Source organism: Petaurus breviceps, unplaced genomic scaffold (assembly GCF_028583685.1).
Source record: "Petaurus breviceps papuanus isolate PSGF00001 unplaced genomic scaffold, PetGlider_PUasm1.0 90845, whole genome shotgun sequence".
Taxonomy (NCBI): Eukaryota; Metazoa; Chordata; class Mammalia; order Diprotodontia; family Petauridae; genus Petaurus; species Petaurus breviceps.
In genome coordinates this window covers 23166612-23187351 of record NW_027187359.1, presented here as the reverse complement: position 1 = coordinate 23187351, position 20740 = coordinate 23166612, and the positions used below count along the sequence as shown (strand labels likewise).

Here is a 20740-nt window from a genome sequence, read left to right as displayed (position 1 = left end):
CAGAAGGATCTAGCCCCAGGCCTTCAGCCTTGCTGAGTTCTGTCAGTTTACAGGGCATTAAGTTCTTCCTCTTTTAACTAGCCCAGTAGGCTTTTAGTTTTTGGTCCCCAGGGCTTTCATCTTTGACTACTTCCTAACCCTAGACCATTAAGCTTTGGAGATAGAAGATCATCTTTTCCAAAAGCCCTCACTTTTTCAAGACAAGGAGACTTAGGTCCAGAAAGAGAAGGTGACTCACCCCAGGCCACACCAGTAGGAATAAGCAATGCCAGTATTTAAACCCAGGGCATCTGAGAGCCAGTATGGTGCAATGGAAGGAGCATTGTCCCTGAAGTCAAAAGAAATGGAGTTCAAGTCTGACATCTGATATTACTATGTGCAAGTGCCTTAGCCTCTCTGGACCTCTGTTTACTCAGATGTAAAACAGAGGGGCTGGCACAGAAGACTTTTAACATACCTTTTTTTTTTCATTAAGCAATCGGGGTTAAGTAACTTGCTCAAGGTCACACGGCCATGTGTTTCTGGGTGGGTGCTAAGTGTCTGAGCCCGGGATTTGATCTCCAGGTTATCCTGACACTGGAGCCGGTGCTCTTACTCGCTGTGCTACCTGGCCGCCCCAACTTTTAACATATCTTAATATCCATGACCCAGACATTACAAATACCACATTCACCATGCCACGTTTGCAAAGGGCAGAGTACAAGTTTTACTTCTCGAAGGTACTAAGCCTCCTGCTCTTTCTTGGTACCTGGATCAGATTAACTCCCCAAGTCCAGAGATCTGCTATACTCCCAATACCAATTAGCCCATCCTCCTTCTGGTATCAGTGACACTGGAGCTAGATGACATGCCCTGATATAGCAACAGATGGATTTCTGAGGTTTATTTGTGAGGGAAAAAATACATAGAAATTCATTATAATTACACGAGGGTCAGGTGATTAGCAATATACATAAAAGAAATCTGCTCTGTTTCCCTGACCTAGTGAGCCCCAGGATGATGACCTTTAAACTAGAATGCCCAGTCTACTCTCAGCTCTCAGCTTCTTGTGCTAGAAGACCCACAGGATAAAATGAGGATTTTCCAATCTGGGGGCTCTAGAAAGTGCGGATTTCCTATTTCCTAGCAGCAGTTTGTGGCAAGCACAGTGGTTACAGTACTGGGCCTGAAGTGAGGAATCTTTGAGTTCAAATCTTTCCTTAGACCCTTGCTAGATGTGTTGCTCTGGGTAAGTAATTTAACCTCCGGTTGCCTCAGTTTCCTCAACTGTAAAATTATGCCTCCCAAAGTTATTATGAGGATTAAATAATATTTGTAAAGTACTTGGAACAATGACTGGCACATAGTAGGTGCTCAACAAATGCTTGCCTATTCTATAGTCCTGGGTTCACTCTCAGCCAAGCAGAGAATGAGTCAATGGTGACCTTTGGACATTTTACCCATAATGCAATATAATCTCTTGCTATATAACTTATCTTACCCCCACTAAGGGAAAAAGAAGGAAAGAAAGACAAAAATTAGCCTTCAACTTGACACATAGATTATCCCTAAATTGCAAAATATTTTCCCATCTTACAGAAGACGTTGATTTGCTATAAAGATCCCTTTCTTAGAGTGGTTTAGTAGTGGAAAGAGAATTGAATTTGGAATCAGTGGAACAGAGTTCAAATCCTATCACCGTAATTGATTCGCTATTCTATGTTGAGGAATTAATTTCTCCTCCCTAGGACTCAGTTTCCTTCTGTTTAAAATAAGTGGGTGGAACCAGATGAATCTCCAAGATCCCCTTCAGATCTAAGTCCTAAGAAGCTTTAAGTGTTCTAATAATAAGCCACATCAATGATGGAATCAAATGATAGCTCAAAATTAAGAAAGAGTTCATGTTGAAGAGACAAGAAGACAGAAAATAAAATCCTTCCAAGGGAAGCAAGACCAAACCAATTCCAGCAGGTCAAACAATTAGAAAATAGCAGGAGGATTATAAAAAAAAGTACAGTCTTTTTGCTAGATGACAAGACATGACTTACTTCTAATAAAATTAATGGGAATGAACTTCCTTCCAATCTAGGAATTTGGGCTGTTCTGCCAACTGAAGGGCTCCAGGGGAGGGACTCGTAAATGTCAGCGATGTTAACTACAAAGAAGGCCCATAAGTGAATCAATCAGAACTGAGCTACCAGAGAGAAGGATTAAGTGGCTAATAAAAGGGATGGCTGCTGACCTCCAGCAGAGGAGGGAGGAGATAATGAGATAAGTAAAGCTTGGGAGGATAGGAAGTCTATAATTAGGGTTGAGCTCAAACGGTTGAGTATACTTTAGAAAACCCTGGAGATGGTGGGGACTAGCCTCTCTGGTCACCAGGTGATCCTAGGATTTAGAACTGGAAGAGAACTTGTAGACTATTCTAGGCTAACTCTCTTATTTAACAATTTATATTGTTATTGAGGAAACTGGGTATTGGAGAAGGGAAGTGACTGGCCTATGGACCCACAACTTTTCTTTGTTTATTTTTATTTTTGGAGGCGATCAGAGTTAAGTGAGCTGCCCAGAGTCACACAGTTAGTTAGTGACCTGAGAACTCAGGTCCTCTTGACCACAGAGCCAGTGCTCTATTATGCCACCTAGCTACCTTACCCACAACTTCCAAGTGGCAGAGCTACAGTGTGAACCTAGCAGCTCAGTTTCAACTACACCAAGTCAAAGTCTAAAAAGTCCAGGTTCCTTTTATTGTGATCAAAGACAAGCTATCAAAATAGATTTTTTACTTTGATTGGAATGGAGACCATTGCATTCTTCTCTTGATCACTAGAAAAAAGGACAGAGAAATTTATTGCTCAGAACAGTCATCTAGAGTCATCTGGGTAGCCACCATCTGGCTAGCATATCATTATGCTTGCTCATCAATATTTTCCAAGCTCTTGTCACCTGTAAGGAATCATTTAATTTGAGCTTAAAATGACCTGGTTTCACAGCTCAGTTTTGCTTCAGTTTTCCCATCTGTAAAGTGGGTGCAATCGTGTGCATGGACTCTTTCAAGGGATTGCTGTGAGGAAGGTGCCTTTGTAGAGACAGTGGATACCTGGTGCAATGGATAGCTTGTCTGATGTAGTGAGGAAGACTGTTCCAAGTCTTGTTTCTGATGTATATAAGCTGTGTGACAATGGGACAAGTCACTTAATCAACACGTACTCATTGTTCAGTAATTTTTCAATCTTGTCCTACTCTTTGTGACCCCATTTGGGGTTCTCTTGGCAAAGATACTGGAGTAGTTTGCCATTTCCTTCTCCAACTCATTTTACATATTAAAAAAATACTGAGGCAAACAGGGTTAAATGACTTGCCCACAGTCACACAGTTAGTAAGTATCTGAGATCATTTTTGAACTCTGGAAGATGTCTATCCACTGTACCACCTAGCTGCCCAAACAATCATAAAGTTCCTGCTATGAGCCAAACATTGTACTATATGCTCTGGATACATTTTTTAAAAAATGGAACAGTCCTTTCTGTACCCTGGTTTCCTCATCTATAAAATAGGGGTGCTAATAACTGGGGTAACCAACTCACAGGGCTGTTGTAAGAGTCAGATGATATGTTGTTAAGTGCTTTATAAAGTTTGTGTTATATGAATGCCAGTTATCAACATTAAGTCATAATGGGTGATATAAATATAAGCCATTTGGAGCCTATGTAGCTATGATCCAATCTACCAGGGAGATTGGGAGATGAAATCAAATGCAGCAAATAGGTTTGTTTATTCCATGTGAATGTGGGCGTCCTGAGTCTGACCATGTGTTTGTTAATGGCATAGCATTTGGCTAGGGATGGTCCCAGAGTCCCCTTCTGCATCAGCATCAGCAATACTCAGTGTTTCTCCAGAATGGTTTTATATGATTATTGTCACAGTCCCCTAGGTAAAATAAGGGAATGGCAGTTCTAGTAGACTATTGATTCATATGATGGCGGTAATGACAAATACATCCAGGGAGCTGTCGCCTTACTGGTCTGTCCGCCTCTATGCACGTTAAATGAGAAGCCTTCAGAAAAGAAACCTGCTTCCCTTTTAACAGCCGGGATGATTTGTGGAGTCATTTGGCTGCTGTTCTTAAGGCTGGACCCGGAGCGCTGCTTCTAGCTGAGGAAAGCCCCAGGTAGACTTTTAGTGTTAAGGAGAATGTCTCCTCTCCTGCACACAAATGAAGCTGAATGGTAGTGAGGCTCCCTGCTCTTTGGATCCCTACACTCTCTGGTCCTGTGGAAATGATCCAGAGCAGTGTAAGGGTATATATGGGTTCAACCAAAGGCTCACATCAGAGGAAGAGGGGGTAGAAGGAAGGAAGGGGAGAAAGTACAGGTTATCACAGCAAGCATTCCCATTTTTCTTTCTAGTCATTCTCATAGTTTTGAGACAAAGACCTGTGGTTGCTAACAGGAACTACATCAGTCAACAATCATTAAAGTGTCTATTATGTGCCAGGTAAAGACTTATGGAAAGTCAGCATCTAGGGAAGATGTGGAGTATGGCAAGGGGACTACCAGCCCTAGCTAGAGCCCTGTCAGAGTCCAGCCACTTCAGAATATGCTGGAAAACATAGGGGGAAAGTGAAGGGAAACAAGCAGAGGGAAGGGGGCTGGTCCTCTGTTGAATGCACAGAGAGAATCCTTGTACCTTGTGGGTATGGCTATGAGGGTTCAGGGGTGCCCATCAAAACAACAGGGGAAGGGTAATCCTCAGATAGAATATAAGCTCCTTAAGGGAAGAAATTGTTCATTTTTCTCCTTTGTAAACACAAAGTTTGACAAACATCTTGCCTGGATCACAGAATCAACTTAATTACATGATTGTTGATTGATTGACTCAGGTTTAATCATTAGAAAATCATTGCTTATGTTACAGAAATAAAGTCTCTCAAAATAATGGAAAGTCTCATCATCTAACCTTAGGATGATAATTTTTTTGACAACAGCAACAATACTTAAAGACCATTTACCAAGTCATGGGCCCATGTGATTGCCCCTGAAAGAGTAACAAAATCAAGCATGTTGGAGTATTGAAAAAATTGAAAGATCATTGGGTGTTAGAGGCAGTAGAGTTTGTTTGGATGCCTGACTCCACAACTAATATCTATAGGACTACAACTTAACCTTTCCAAGTCTCAGTTTCCTTGTCAGAAAAATGGGAATAATATCACTTCCAAGTCTGCCTCATGCTTTGTAAGAAAAGTGTTTTGCAAACTTTATAATGCTATAACAAGGTACACAATAATGAGAGTTAACATGGCATAAAAGGGACAGTATGGAGAGTTGGACTTGGAATAAGTAAGACCAGTATTCAAATCCTGCCACAAATATTTACTAGCTGTGTGGTCCTGAGAAAATCACACAAACTCTCTGAGACTGTTTCCTCATCTGCAAAATATAGGTAATGGCATTTAGTCTACAAGATTGTTGTAAAGATAAATGAGATCATGTACATGAGGCAATTAGAAAAACTTAATCCTATGTAAACATGATATTATTACTATTCCACCTGTGTGACTCAGTTAAAAGGGTGATAGACTTGGAGTCACTTACTGTGTCACTTTGGGCAACTCATTTAATCTTTCTAGGTCTCAGTTTCCTTATCAGTAAAAGAGGGGGTTTATCTAGAGAGCCTCTAAGGTTCCTGATAACTCTGTATCTACAATCTAATGATCCTGTGACTAGCAGACCTCTAAGTTTCCTTCTCACTCTAAATCATGTTCCCAAGTCCGTGAAAACGCCACGGTTCATGTACCATGGTGACACATGGAACCGTTTTTCCTCCTCCCTTTTAACAAGAAACCTCACTCTGCGGATGGTGATTGTCAGTTTCCCAACCTGCTTAAGGCTCAGGATGGATGAGTTCTATTTAACTCAATTCATGTTTCAAGTTAACCACATTTAAAAAGAGCCACACACTGTTTCAGTCACTAGCTGGGGAATAGAATCCTGGTTCCTCGCTTCTTGTTTCTGCCCTAAGATGATTGCTGTGGCCTCCCTAGGGCGTTGTTTTTGTGCCAAACCTACTAATGCACACTCCAGATAGCAATAATGTATTTCCAGTGATGGAGAGATTACTCTTATAAACCTTAAAGCAAATATCAAGTGTAATTATTTTCATGACCACATTAGCTTACAGGAAAACTTTTGTACCAGCAAGCACAGGATGGAAAGAAAAAGGTGGATGAAAAGGAAGCAAATACATAAGCCAATCTTACTCTGGATTTTTGTTGTAAGTGTACTATAAATATATGACCCAAGATCTCAGAATCTTAGAGACAGACTACAACCTCGGCAAATAGCCTAAGGGTTCTTAACCTGGGGTCTATGAAGCTTTGTTGTTAATGTTGATAACTATAATTAGCTTCCTTTGTAATCCTATGTATTTTCTTTTGTGAATTTAAAAACATTCTGAGAAGGGGTCTATAGGCTTCCCTAGAAGGCCAAACGGGTCCACAGAAAAGGTTAGGAATACCTGATCTAAGTAAATCTAAATCTAAACCAGCCTCAGTCAAACTAAGACCTGACAAAGACCTTAACTTAAAAAGGCTAAGGTCTCCCAGTGCATCCAGGGCCATCTCCAGTTATCCTGATCTATATCTTGCCACTGGACCCAGATGGCTCCAGAGGAGAAAGTGAGGCTGGTGACATTGAACAACCCCTCCTCACTTAAATCCAATTCACTTGCAAGTCATGGCATCACCTTCCTGATGTCATGGTTCTCTTTAAGAACAAAGGACAAACAACTGGGTATCACAAATAATCCATTTCTGTTCTTTGTGTTTACAGATCTCTCTGCTAAGCTTCCTGGTCTCTTGCCTTTTCTGTGTCTGTTGCTTTCCCAATATCTCTCTCTCTATCTTTTTCATCTCTTTCTCTTGACCTCTTGGTTTTTCCTCTGTCACATTATCTCTTTTGCCTCTTTCTCTCTTTCCCTATATCTTTCTTCCTCTGACAAACTCTGTCTCTCTGTCTACCTGCCTTTCTATATCTATTTTCTAAATCATTGTTTCTGGGATATGTGTTTCTGTGTCACTTTCTGTTTCAATTATGCCCATTTCTCCATGTCTGTCTACCTCTTCACCATCTCCCTTACTTAGTCTGTCACTGTCTGTCCCTGTTCCTGCTCTCTGTCTCTGTCTCACTATCTCTTTCTCTGTGTCTCTGTGTGTGTGTCTCTCTCTGTTTCTTTCTCACACAAACATATACACACACACAGCTTTTGGATTTTTATGAATATGCCTTGTATTTTCCCATTAAGGGCTATAATTTTCTTTTATTACCACTCCTGTTTTACATTTTCTTTAAAAAGAAAATTCCTTCTTCCCTCTGAGAAGTCAGTCATGACCCTTTCCATCTGGTTCTGACTAATTTTGCACCCAATGCTTGTTTACTAATTAACAGCCTGGGTTAGTTGGGTCCTTTGAAGCTGTTTCAAATGCTGGAGGAAGATTTCTTAAAGTTCACAACATAGAATATCAGAGCTGGAAGGAACATCACAGGTCACCCAGTCTAGTCCAGCCTCCTCACTTTACTGTTGTGCCTTACAGAAGTCCTTAAGCCAAGGGAAAATTCTGTTTGATCTTTTGTTCATTTAGCTTCACCATAACACTATTTGTCATCTAAAATCATATTCTTCATTCCAGACAGCATTAAACAGATATGCACAGTCCTACACTTTGGGGTATATCTCTGCCTTCTGGCTCTACCTGCTGAACTCTTCACATCTCCATATGTGTCTTCTTTCTTTAAATGACCGTTTCTCCCTATTTTTCATCAATCAATGGATATGTAAGTACATACTAGATACCAGACACTATGTGAACATTGGGGATACCAAACCAAAAAGTTTAGACTACAAAGAGGGAGAAATGATTTTATATTAATTTGAAGTCATTTGGGAGGTTGCAGGGGAGGGTAAGGAAAGACTCTATGCAGAATTTGGAATTTGAGCTGAGTCATGAAGGAAACCAGGGAGTCTAAGAGGTAGAATTGAGGAGGCAATTCATTTGAGGCATGGATAATAATTAAAGCAAAGGTCCAAAGATGGACTGCTCGAGCCCCTCATTAGAATTCTCTCTATACCTGATGCTTAGACTTATTTTAACTTTGGAATTCTGGGAATGATACGTGACTTCTTTTCTTTTCCCTCAGAAGGTCCCTGCCCTGTCCAGATGGTGAGAAGTTGCAGCTGTCAATGTTACTTTCGGGCTTTACTTCCTACCTTGGCCCTGCAAACTTTCAGAGTAACAGAAAGGAATTCTTTTCCTACTTTTAAAAAAAGGGAAGAGTATGGAATCTGAGAACTATGTACCAGTGATCCTAATCCTGCAGATTTCTGGACAAACATTAGACTGTATCAAAAGAGAGATGGTTAATGAATATCTAGAAATGGAAAAGGTGATTGCAATGAGCCAATGGAGCTTCATCATGAATACATTATACATGATTAACTTAATTTCCTTTACTGACAGGGCCACTAGAGTGATAGATAAGGAGGATGTTCTAGATGTAGTTTACCTTGATTTTGGTCAATCACTTCATAAACTCTTTCTTAAGTAAAAAGACAGAAAGATGTGAGCTAGCTAATAATACAGTTAGGTAGATTGTGAACTGATTTTTATGGATAAGCCTATAGATTATTCATGAATGATTTGGCACCATCTTGGATTGAAGTCTCCAGAAGAGTACCTAAGTGATCTGTGCTTGGCCTTTCACTGTTTCAGATTTATCTATAACTTGGATACAGTCATGGATGCTATGCTTATAAAACTGGCATATAACACAAAGCTGAGAGGGGTAATTAAAAGCCTGGATGACAGTCAGAATCTCAAAAGACCCTGAAGGGTTAGAACATGGGGCTGAATTGAATAAGATTAAAGTGAAGGATAAATGGGATTCAGAAATTGACTTTATAAAGACAAGATAGGGAAGGGATGGTTAGATAGTGGTTTCTCTGAAAAGACCTGGTGCTTGTAGTGGATAGCAGGCTTAGTATGAATCAGCCATGTGATATGGAAGCAATAAAAGCTAATGTAATTATAAGCAGAATTAAGAAAGAAATCACTTAGAGAAATAAGGAAGTGGTGAGCCCATTGTACTTAATCCTGGGTTAGATTATAACTGGAGTACTGTATTTAGTACTGGATGCCACATATAAGGAAGAACATTTATCATCCAGTGAAATTCCAAGAATAACCAAAATTGTTATAGGATCATAAGTGTTGAAAAAACTCAGGTTCATTCCATATGAACATAGATTGAAGGGACTGTGGATGATTGCCCTGGAGAAGAGAATACTAAAGAGGGGACATGATAGTAATTCTTCAAAGAACTAAGTGAAAAGAGAGAGGAGAGAACCAGGAATAATGGGTAAAAATGACAAAAAGGAAAAAATACATTTTCTCCTTAATCTTGATGGTTGTCAATTGACAGAAACCCATGGAGGCTGACTTTATTAGAGAAAGCAGGAGTGCTGCAAGATCTAGGGACAGAACTGAGTGAGTTTGGTATGTAGCAAGAGTCCAAATATAAGTGTCCTACAGAGAGAATGCATACAGTTGGGGAGATGTAAGGAAACCCAGCATTTAGAGCTATGGAATATCAGGAATGGTAACCACTGAATGGGGGGGGGGAGGAAGCTGGTCATACGTGGAACAAGGGGAAGGTATACACTTTTTATTCTAAGTAAAGATGATAGCTTTATCATACTTTCCTATTTTAAACTGAAATTAGAATGTTACTTAGCACTATTGCTTTGGCTTTATTTCAGATGAAGAAATTAAAAATGTAAATGCTATATCTGAAGTGGTACACATAATATATTGGTGGTGGGTGAGGGAAATGATGTAAGCTTCCACACACTTCACAGCTTCCCTATCTATATTCAGGGATGAACTAACACCACCAGGAGGGGCTATGATGAGAATGAAATTCCACTAGATAGAATATTAAAACCTCCAAGAATAGGGATCATCACACAAGAGACAAGAGTGCCTGGTGGAAGAAGAGTTGGGCATCAGGATGAGGACTGTGATGAGCAAATTTGGCACCCCCTAAACAGAAGCCTAACAGTTGGATGGAGAGGAAAGGAATGATATGAAAACAGGTATGACAGCATTTCATCTGCTTTAAGGCTCTATCTAAATAGTGATAAAGCTAGTTGAAAAGAGAAACATAAGAGGATTTCTAAAGAAAGCAAACCATGGTGGTGATTGGTCCAAAACTATACATAAGGGTTCAGAGGAGAGTGCATGGTATAAATCAGAAACACTGATTTTCCTGGTACCAAAATAAGTTTTAATTATATGTTAACAATAAAGAACTTACACTCTCTGGCCTTGGTGGCATCTTTCATCACAGTTTTGAGACAACTATTCAGAACTTTGTCTCCTATCAGTTCCAACTCATCTGTCTAATCACAGGGCTTCGCTTTTCTTCTCATTCTTCTGATCCTGCAGTAAAGAGGTATAGGTGCCAGGCAGCTTACAGAGATTTAGGGTCAAGAAACTAATGGATTATTAACCAGACTTTGCTCTGTTCCCATCCTTGGCATTATGTAGACCAAACATCTGGAGTGCTAACTGATGTTTCCAGATGTCTGGCATCATTCAATTACATTCTGAAGCTCATTTCCTATGCACAAGCTCACAAACATAATGTGATGCTCTTTTCTGAATAATAGAAGCTAAGCTTTATTATTTTATGAGCATATGTGATGCAATATGACTACAAAGTAATAAGATGGTTGTTTTAGCAAATATACCAGGCAACAGACATGCAAATAGAAATTTTCCTTCCAAGAAGAACCTTGAGGAGGTCATAGCCATAGTCCAACAATGATACCATGCCTCAAAATATTTCTGAAAGCCCTGGAAATTGAAATAATGGATAGAATTTGTAGAGGTAAACTTCAGTTTGATTAAAAAAAACCACTTTCCTAAGACTTAGTCCTGTCCAAAAGTATAATGAGCTACTAAAGAGATAGTAAGTTCCCCGTTGTTGGATGTCTTGAGGAAAGACTGGATGTTTTGGACCGAATACACCATGCCTATTTAGTTTCCCATCTTGGACATCAGATGATTTGAAGAATGGCCAACCCTGCAGAGATTCAAAAGAACCTAACAGGCTATTCCAAAGAGGTGGCTGAACAAGGTAAGAATGAGACATCACCATTGGAATAGGTCTTTGCTCTCTCAGGGTTGCTGCTTTTGAAATTTACAATTCTGTCTTTTTTAACAAACATTTAAAAAATAATACTTTTTTGGAAAGCAATTGGGGTTAAGCAACTTGCTCAGGGTTACATGGCCAGTTATTTCTGGGTGTGGTGCTAAGTATCTGAGCCCAGATCGATCCCCCAGGTCATCCCGACACTGGGGCCAGTGCTCTTACCCACTGTGCTACCTGGCCGCCCCTAAAAAAATAATCTTTTGTACCCATTCTCTCATCCCACCACATTGATCAAATTTAAAGAAAAAAAAGGCAACAAAAATAAAGCCCTAAATACGTAACTGTATAGTCCAGCAGAGGAAATTCTTTCATTAACCATGTCCAAAAATATATGTTTCTCTGCAACTTGAGTTCATTATCTCTATCAGGAGGTAAGTGACATGTTTTATCTTAATTCTTTTGGATTTGTGGTTTGTCATGGCATTGGGCAGAATTCTAAAACCTTTCAAAGTGACTTTTTTCTCTATAACATTGCTGTTGTTTACATTGTTCTTTTTTTGCTAACTTCAGTCTGCATTTTCATAGAGGTATTCCCAGCTTCCTCTGAAGCTGTCCATTTTATCATTTCTTATGGCATAATAATATTTTATTACATTCATGTACCATAGTTTGTTTAGTCATTCTTCAATAGAAGCATAGCCTCTTAGCTTCCAATTTTTGGCTATCAAGGTAAGTCCTTTGGAAGGGAAGACACTCACTTAAACATATACATATACTTGAAAATCAATTACATTGTAGTAAAGCTGAGAAATGTTCTTTGTAACTGAAAAAATGAGTTGGATGACAATGGAATATGGTATAAATGAAGAATAGGATAAATCAAGAAAAAAAGGTAAAAGTGACAAAATCTCAAGGGAATGAGATCTATAAGTAGTTTGAAAGTCCCATGGGCGTATATGAAGTGGCAGAATTATACCTCACCAACAGAGGACATGTCAGTTACAGCTAGTAACAAGTAGTAGCAAGATGCCTATGGATATGGATGGATGTGTGTATACATACGTGCACACACACGTTCTTCTTATCAAATATATTGATAAATCATTCATCAGTTTAAGATGTTTACATGGACTACAATAATGTTAAAGTAGCAGCTAAATTGAAGCTATTATAAGTGTTATTTGTTGCTTGAGGCATTCCATGTTATGATGTTCTCTCTTTTTTTTTTTAATCTCTGACCCCCTTATCATAATGCAAACTGTGTCCTGCCAAGTCTCTTAGACTTAGAGGACTCTCACCCTTCACCACCTTTGCCATTGTGAAGAGTAGAGTAGTTGAGTTTTTAGGGGAGGTAATAGAAGGATTTCCTAGTGTCAATGAAGGCCCAGTTGGGCTGGGTGATATATATTTGTATTGAACCAAATAGAACAGTAATGTGATTTTCTCTACCTTCATTCTACTGCGTGTGTGTGTACAAGGAAAATCACCTCACTGTTCTATATTTGTATTAAGGGTATTTGAAGAACTTCTCTGCCCTTTAATAGGCCCATGTGACCTGCTTTGAGCTCTGACCCAGCCCACAGCCTGAGTCACATGGAGCTCAGTGTGGAAAGAGTTTATCCAACAGCATGAGCAGAGTGCAGGAAGGATGAAGCAGTAAGTGGGAGAGCTGAGAGAGAGAGAGAGAGAGAGAGGGGCTAGCAGGTGTGAGAAAGGGGCATTTTGCTTAGGGGAGCTTGTTTGTGGGGACAGCTGACTGAGGGAAGACTTGGTGATGGTGGTGCTCCCTGTACTGGTAATATGAATAAATATCCTGGTTTTGTCTTCAAAGAAGAGAGTCTGTTATATCTTGCAATTCAAACCTGGAAATACACCTGCATATTCATAGCAGCCCCTATGGGTATGACATTGGTGATATATGTGTCCAAACTTAACTCATCTTTCCCCTTAAACTCTCCCCATCCCCTTTTGCCTCCCCTATTACTGGTAAGGACCATACTATCCTTCCAGTCTTTCAGACTTGCAGCCTAGATATAGTCCTTGTCTCCTATCTCATTCCCCATATCCAATCTGTTGCCAAGGTCTGTTGATTTCCCATTGGCAAAGTCTCCTGAATATATCCTTTTCTCTTCTTTTAGTGTCATCATCCTAGTGTAGATTCTCATCACCTTTGAACTATTACAACAATCTCCTGGTGGATCTGCCTGTTTCAAGTCTCTCTCCAACTCCAATCCATCTTTCACTCAGCCACCAAAGTGATTTTCCTAGAACACAGGTCCAACCATGTTACTCCCATCACCAATACACTCCAGTGGCTCTCTGTTACCTGCAGGATCATGTGCAAAATTTATCTTTTTTGGCATTTAAAACCCCTCATAACCTAGCTCTCCCCTCACCGCCTTTCCAGTCTTACACCTTTCTATCTGTAATAAGCCTTCTTGCTCTTCCATAAACAAGACTATCAGACAATTCATCTTTTGGGTCAGTTCATTTCCTCTGTCTCCTCCTTCCCCCATGCCTAGAATACTCTCCTTCATCATCTCCAACTACTGGCTTCCCTGTTTCCCTCCAAGTCCCAATGCAAATATTATCTTCTACAGCGAGCCTTTCTTAACCCTTCTGATTTCCAGTGTTTTAATATTTCCTGTTTAATCTGTATACAGCTCTTTGTACATATTTGTTTGCTTGTCTCTCCCATTGGATTGTAGGCTCCTGAAGGGCAGGGGTTGGTTTTTTGTTTTGGGGGTTTCTTTGCCTCTTTTTGTATCCTCAGCATTTAGCACATTGCCTGGCACAAATTAGGTGCTTAATAAATGTTTATTGATTGACAACTTGTTTCCCATATATACCATTCCACCTTCTGTTTCTATACCTTTGCAATCTATTTCTCTTGCCTGAAATGCTCTTTGCTCATCTCTACCTTTTGGAACCCTGACTTCCTTTCAAGGACCATCTCAAGCACTATGAGAGGCCTTTCCTAATTCTCACAGTTGTTAGTGCATTCCTTATCATCAGTTCAAAATTATTTTGTATGTTATTTCTATGAGAAGCAGGATGTCCCAAGGGTTCTGGAACCAAGAACTCTGACCTTATTATGTGATCCTAGACAAGTTACTTAGCCTCTTAATGCTCTGGGCAATACATGAAAACACTGCAGAAAAGACAACAACCTCCATTTATAGGTGTTCCCTATACCAATGAAATCATGCGTGTTAGTCTTCTGTTTTGTATTTACTATATGTGTACATGTACATCCTTAAGACCAGGGAGTCTTTCATTTTTGTTTTGGTATCCCCAGTGCTCAGTGTAGTGTCAGTCATATAATAATTAATTTAATTAATGCTGGTCTAAAGGAGAATATAGTCAGTGTTTAATGAATGCTGATATAATTAAATTGCATTGAAAGATATAGGGGAAACATAAGATGAATCAAAGATAATGAAGGGGAAATGGATTACTATTGAGCAATTTGTGGCATAGAAAGTTTGAGTGAGACCTTTAAACAAAAATACTCTAGTATCTAAAAAGCAATTGAACAGTCAAGAGGGGAAAAATTTTAAGAAAACATAAGAAGTTTAGGGTCTTTGCAGAAAAAAAAAATCTTAACACAGATTCATTCACATTGTTCTTAGAGTGGAGTCCTTCCAAGTACTGTCCTGATTTCTGGCACATAGTAAGTCCTTTATAAATACAGTTTTATGGATTAATTGATAGGGTCCTTATTCAACAACTAGGCGGCACAGTGGATAAATCTCCAGTCCTGCATTCAGTAAAATCCGAGTTTGCATCTGGCCTCAGACACTTACTAGTTGTGTGACCTTGGGCAAGTCACTTAACCACTATTTACCTCAGTTTCATCAACTGTAAAATGAGGGTGATAATAGCACCTACCCTGCAGTGTTGTTGTAAGGATCAAACAATATTTTAAAAATGCTTAGTATAGTACTTAGAACATAGTAGGCACTATATAAATACTTATTCCCTTCCCTTTATCACCCACTGACACTACAATGATGGTCCCTGGCATATAAGTGCTATAGGAAGACATGAGTTCAAAAGTAGCCTCAAACTCTCACTAGATGTGTGACCCTAGGCCAATCACATGCCCCTGCTTGACTCAGTTTCCTCATCATTGTAAAATGAGCCAGAGAAGGAAATGGGAAACCACTCTAGTATCTTTGCCAAGAAAACCCCAAATGGGGTCACAAAGAGTCAGACATGACTGAAACAACTGAACAACAATGTGGATTCCAAGAGGTTGGATAGCGAGTGATAGAAATTCAAAGAGGAGAGAGGCAACATTCAGATGTAGATTCTGCTTCCTGATGAGAAGCCTGTGAATTCATTTGAGTGACATCTATGTCATGTGACTACATTGAGGAAAAAGGGCCAGCTGAAAATCAATCAGAAGAGTTTCTGGAACAATTGAAAGTCAGGACTGAGGAGCAGCAAAGAGCAAAGTCATGGTATGAAGAAGTACAAAGGGACCCTGCACTTCGGTGGTAGCACCCTTCCTTCAAGGATATTACATTCTAAAGGTGAGAAAATAGATACACAAATCAGTACCCATAAATATACTATAGACAGAAGTTAGACCTGGAGGGACTGGAGAGCCAGTGCGTCCACAAGGTCACAATAAGACATGAGAATATGACATCTGAGTTTTCTTAAGCATTACATAGACTATATATATGTATGACAGAAGGTGGACAACTCTCTGTTGATGCCAGGTACTTCCTTCTTGTAGGAGAGCCCACCTGGGACAATACTGCAAGTCTGGAGGATTATATAAGTGTCTAGAAGGAAGAGGCCCACCAGAGATGTAAAGGGAGTCATCTTGACTTTTTAAAGACTCAAATATATCACTATCATGTTTCCATTAGCAAACCTGCAAGAGGGCTCAAGCGAATATAGTGTGATTACTGAGAAGCTCTCCAAGATCGAACCCATCTCCATGCCAGGCTGCCTGCTTACTAGTCTCTCCTGACCTGGAAGTGAAGCCACCCCCAATCCCCCCCCCCCGTGACCCTGAGCTCTGATCACTAAAACATTCACCTTTTCTTCCCTCATCTCAAGCCCATCTTCATCTTGTGGGTCATTCCCAGGCCATGCTGCCTGCATGCTCACACCACCTATGAATAATTTCTAATGACATGCCACTATATGTATGTCCTCCTCTTCCCCTACCCTTGAAACTCCAGCACTGAAAACAATAGTCAAACCAACACTAACATTACTGCAAAAGAAGCTGTCAACCATTCACCCTATGGCTACAATCTCCATTCTCTCTGATTTCCCTTTCCAAAACACTCCTCTCTGGTCACACTCTTCTACTTATATTGTCTTCCCATATCAGAATGTAAGTTCCGTGAGGGGAGGGGCAATCTTATTTGCAACTGTATCCCCAATGTTTATCACAATACTTGTACACAGTAAGTGCTTCATTAATGTTCTTTTTTATTCTCTCACATAAATTAAATTTTATCGTATTCTGAGTCACAGGTTAAATACTCAGTTAACATATATTTAACTAGTCTAGACAAAACATTGGAGAAGGGGCCTTGGGGAGTAATCCCATAGTGTTTCCACCACGACCAAAAATGACTTCTTTTTTCTTTTTCAAGACTCTGGCTTTAGTTGTTCAATGAGTTAATTGCAAATTTCTCGAATTGCCAGATACCCTAAATTACTTTGTATTAGAAAATGAACAGAAAAGATGTAATTATTTTCTGAGCAAAATAATATTTGTGGTCTGAAAAGGAGCTAGGAACTATTTGTCATATTTCCTTGTATCATCCTGACAGTTTGTAATTACTTTCAATGCTGCTGTTCTCTAAATTATTAATGTTAATCTGTCATGACAGTGGCTGAAGAGAACCAGTGATTATGTGTCTTCTTACTAACAAGGCTAGTTTTAAATAAATGTCTCAATCATAAGAAAAGACAAGAAAAGGATAGCTATTTTATGAGGCAATTGAATATCACCTCCTGAGGGGTGGGGGGTCAGAGTGGGGAAACAGATCATAGGCCAAGCCTTTATGCAATCAGATAATTGAAAAGAAGTTGAAACTGACCTGTTCAGTTAACTCCAAAGGTAACTTGTTTTTGATGATTGGTTAGTCCATCACCAAGAAAAATAAAATAGAAGAAGTTTGGACTAATTTCTTAACTAGTGAATCCCAGTTACTAAAGAAATATAATATTAAATAAACATTCATGTAAACGAGACCACCTCTTGCTGAGGTATTTCTGGTCTAATTTTCTAAGACAAATTCAGGATCATAGATATAGAGCTGAAAGAGACATAATCTGGTCCATTTTATAGATGAGGAAACTGAGGCCATAATCTTAGAGATGAAAAACCCCTCAATCTCTAGAGAGAGAAACTAGAGTTTCATTAGCTTAAGTGATTTATGTAAGAGTGTATAGATAGAGACAGCTGTTGGCATAGTGGCATATAGCACTGGACCTGGAGACGGGAAGCCCTGAATTCAAATACAACCATCAGGGATGGGGAACTTGGGGCCCTGAGGCCACATATGGCCTTCTAGGTCCTTGGGTGCAGCCTTTAGACTGAGTCAAAGTTTTATAGAGCAAATCCTTTTACTAAGGAGATTTCTTCTGTGAAGTTTGGGTCCAGTCAAAGGGCCACACTTGAGGAGCTAGAGGGACGCATATGGCCTTGAAGCGGCAGGTTCCCCACCCCTGTCTTAGATATTAAGTAGCTGTGGGACCCTGGAAAAATAACTTAGTTTCTGTCTGGTTCAGTTTTCTCATCTGTGAAATGGTTATAATAATTGCACCTACTTCCCAGAGTTGTTGTAACGATAAAATGATATAATATTTGTAAAACATTTTACAAATCACCAAATGCTAGCTATTATTAGTATAGCAGAGAGGAATTGAACGCAGGCTTCTGACTATAAATCCTGTGTTCTTTCCATTGCATCACAATGACTTTCCATTGCATCACCTGGCCAAGACTGAGTTCTTCTGGATAAAAAAGAATAAGGTACATAGGCACAATTTATTTTATATATATACATATTAGCATTCCACAATGGTATTATAATTAATATATATATATATACATATTAGCATTCACAATGGTATTATAATTCAGCAAAAATTAGATTCTAAAGGTTTTTACAGAACTATAGAAACTTAGAGCTACATAGGACCTTAGAGTTTATCTACTACAACCTGTGGACAGCCAGGTGGCCCAGTGGATAGAGTGCTAGGCCTAGAATCAGGAAGACTCATCTTCCTGAATTTAAATCTAACCAAGGACACATACTACTTGTGTGACCCTGTGCAGGTCATTTAACCCTTACCTCAGTTTCCTCATCTGTAAAATATATTAGAGAAGGAAATGACAAACTGCTCCAGTATTTTTGCCAAGAAAACCCCAAATGGAGTCACAAAGAGTTGGAATCAATTAAAACCACTGAACAATAGGTTGGTAATTCCAATGTACACTAGAAATCTCTAGTCTCCCTGAAAAATGGTAACTTACAGCCTTTTATTCCAATGAGATATTTCATATTGACTTCTATTTTTTCATTTGTTTGGATCTGTTTAATAGCATCTTGATTTCTCATAAAGTCACTAGCTTCCATTTGCTCCAATCTAATTCTGAAGGAATGATTCTCTTCAGTGAGCTTTTGAGATTCTTTTTCCATCTGGCAAATTTGCCTTTTTAAGGCATTCTCCTCATTGGCTTTTTGAGCCTCTTTTGCCATTTGAGTTAGTCTATTTTAAGGTGCTATTTTCTTCAGTCAGTCTGTTGACTCACTTTTCATTATTTTCTTGTATCATTCTCATTTCTCTTCCCAATTTTTCCCCCATTTCTCATATTTGGTTTTCAAAATCCTTCTTAAGCTCCTCTATGGCCTGTAACCAGATCATATTTTTCTTGGAAGCTTTTGGTGCAGGAGTCCTGACTTCATTTTCTTCCTCCTGTTCCATGCTTTGATCCTTTTTGTCCCCAAAATAGGAATCTAAAGTCGGATTGCTGTACTTGCTTTGCTTGCTCATGTTGCCACTCAATTATTTGACTTTTAGGCTTTTTGCTACAGTAGGACTCTGCTTCCAGAGAAGACAGCTTTGTCCCAAATCACTGGGGTTTTCTCAGCTGCCGGAGCTTTTAGTTGGCTGTCCTCTGAGGCCTCCATACACTCTGGCAAACTGGTCACACAACCCAGGACCTCCACCCTAGACAGCAATATAGATCCAAGAGTGATTACCCCTCGGAATGGTTGCTTGGTCCTCTTACAATCTCAAGCCAGGAGCTCTGAAGCAGCCACACGGCAGTGGCCACCATACCTCAGCTGCTTCTCCCTCCAAGGTGCAGAGGCCAGACCACACTCCCAGACTCCCTGTTCCCAAAGTCCACACTGTACTGACCTCTCACTTTGTCTTTGGCATTTATAGGTTGGTAATTCTGGCACCACCACAGCTGCTGGTGATCTACTCTCCCAACATCCCTTTAGCCGCGGCTGGTTGGGCCACCCTGAGGCTAAAAATTTGGACTTCTTGCCTTCTTGCCAGACTGCTGGGCTGTCAGCGGGAGGTTTGTTTCTCTCTGTCACTTTGTGGGTTCTGTAGCCCTAAAGTTTTTGAGTCATTTTTTGTATGTTTTTGAGGTGGTTATGGGGGGAAAGCAGGGAGTTTTCATGCTTCTATGATGCCATCTACTTACAGCTTTTTCTTAAAGACCTAATCTTGGTTCACTCTATAACTCCTCTTAATCTTTCAATTAAAAAATAATGCAATAGGAGCAGCTAGGTGGTGCAGTGAATAGAGTACTGGCCCTGGAGTCAGGAGGACCTGAGTTCAAATCAGCTTCAGACACTTAACACTTACTAGCCAAGTGACCTTGGCCAAATCACTTAACCCCAATTGCCCTGCCTCCCCCCCTCAAAAAAAAAAAAACCAACAAAACAAAAATAAATAAATAAATAATTGAAAAATAATGCAATAAATTTAAATCACAGAGTTCTTACTTCATCAGACTCCATGCTAGGATTTTATAACAAGTGTCAGATCAGTTTCATGGGGTGCTAAAAAAGCTAGGAATTAATACCTTGACTGACAGAACTTGAATACCCCTAAAAACAAGCACCATACCAATCAGACCTCTGATGACACTGCATCAAAATAATACTTTTAGGGTTATTTAGGATCACAGATTTAGAGCTGCAAGTAACATTAGGAGTCATCTAATCCAACCCTCTCATTTTACTGGTACAGAACTGAGCCCCTGAGAGGTAGTGAGCTTTCCTAAGTTTAAACAAGTAAAAAGGCAGAATTTGAGCTCAGACCCTCTGAGTCCATAAATATCACTCTTTCCACTATTCAGTCTGCTATCCCATTCAACAAGGCATTTAGGTGTCTCAGTGTATAGAGCACTGGGCTTGGAGTCAGAAAAACCCAAGTTCAAATCTGGCCTCAGATACTTACTAGATATGTAACCCTGAGCAAGCCATTTAAAGCTCTTTGCCTTAATCCACTGGAGAAGGAAATGACAAACCACTCTAGTACTTTTGCCA

The 20740-nt window shown here is 39.7% G+C and overlaps 1 protein-coding gene across 2 annotated transcripts in view; it reads right to left on the bottom strand.

Moving 5' to 3' along the window:
* CDH13 (cadherin 13) overlaps positions 1–20740 on the bottom strand; it is a 1699366-nt gene that overhangs the window by 1636950 nt on the left and 41676 nt on the right. The gene's annotated exons all lie outside the window — the stretch shown is intronic.